Below are 1,307 nucleotides of genomic sequence, written 5' to 3'. Positions count from 1 at the left end.
TGCAGTTGATACCTGAATAAAACTGCCGGACTCTTCAGTTTTTAAGAGTTGGCCAAAACTTGGAGGTTCCCAGCTCTCCCAGACGTCTCTTGGAACTGTGCTCTGGAACCGTGTCCTGGAGTCAGGTCTCACTCATAATTTTTTCAAAACCATTTCTCTGCTTCAACTGGGGAACTACAACCTTTTTTATTTGACAAGGGGTCTCTATTTATTAACTGACCAGATTACAAAAATACCATAAGAGACGCTTAGTTCATCTTTCTAATGATCTGGTCTTCCTGTTGCCGGCATCTCCACCTTCCACAACATGGGTCGTTGTTGTCTTCATTCCACCTCGTGGAGAAGACTATTTGAAGTATGGATCTTGAGAATCAGATCCTCCATGCGGATGACACCATATTTACCCAGAGACCCAGCAATCAAAGAGTTACCTGTCAAGGCAATCTGCTTCTTGATTTTGCCATAACCACGCTTGTAGGTAAGTTCATTTAGTGAATTCAGGTTGGGATACCCCCATGCAATGTATGGTTCCACAGTCCTCAGCATGTTAAGTAAAGCCTTCTTGAGATTGACGAGTTGCCACTGAATACCTGGCACAGGTGAAGAAGCCTCAACACCTTGTGGACCTTTGGGCTGGCAACACCGTTACCTCTGATTCTGATGACAAATGCCAGTTTGGTTCTGCAGGTTTGTAGACGTTGCTGGCTTTTCTTGACATTTGGATCTCAGTTCTGCAGATGCCTGTATTCCTTGTGATACTGCTTTGCCTTTTCATAGATATTTTGCCTTAAAGTGTCTTCAGGGCAAGCTTCTTTCGCAGGCATTTTACCTTTAACTTTGTGAAATGTCTTTGCTTTTTCTTAAAGGTTTCTGGCACAGCAGGAACCTTATTTTTCCTCTCTGTGCGACCTCCATGGTTCCAGCCCCAAAAGAGCAGAACTATAAACTTAGATCCACCCTTGTCTTAAGACAGTCTTGCCTTTCATTCCTTGGCCTAAAACATCTCATACACACAATGTCCAGAATTCTTCCTCAATAAAGATGCATGTGCTGCCTTTCAGCACTTTGATATGTTAATTCTAAAGCATACCCATGTTCCTTCATTATCTTGGGGTGCAGTAGCAAATTAAGAATCAAGGTCAGGTACCCAGATCACAGGAGCACACGGTTCAGTGAATTTGCGAAGGTTAATTAAAAGTCATTAGTCTCGATTTTGTTGATTTTATAAAAGTTATTCCTACAGTAGATACTATAACAGCAATAATGATTGGCAACATTGTTTTTTAATATTTTATTTTTTATTTTCA

The 1,307-nt window shown here is 41.2% G+C and overlaps 1 pseudogene; it reads right to left on the bottom strand.

Moving 5' to 3' along the window:
• Positions 1-253: 253 nt before the first annotated feature.
• Positions 254-1,094, bottom strand: LOC103751021 (annotated as a pseudogene).
• Positions 1,095-1,307: the final 213 nt, after the last annotated feature.

This window comes from Nannospalax galili, unplaced genomic scaffold, assembly GCF_000622305.1.
Source record: "Nannospalax galili isolate Female #2095 unplaced genomic scaffold, S.galili_v1.0 scaffold305, whole genome shotgun sequence".
Lineage (NCBI taxonomy): Eukaryota > Metazoa > Chordata > Mammalia > Rodentia > Spalacidae > Nannospalax > Nannospalax galili.
Note: the sequence above shows the minus strand (reverse complement) of the source record. Positions and strands in the feature narration are given on the sequence as shown.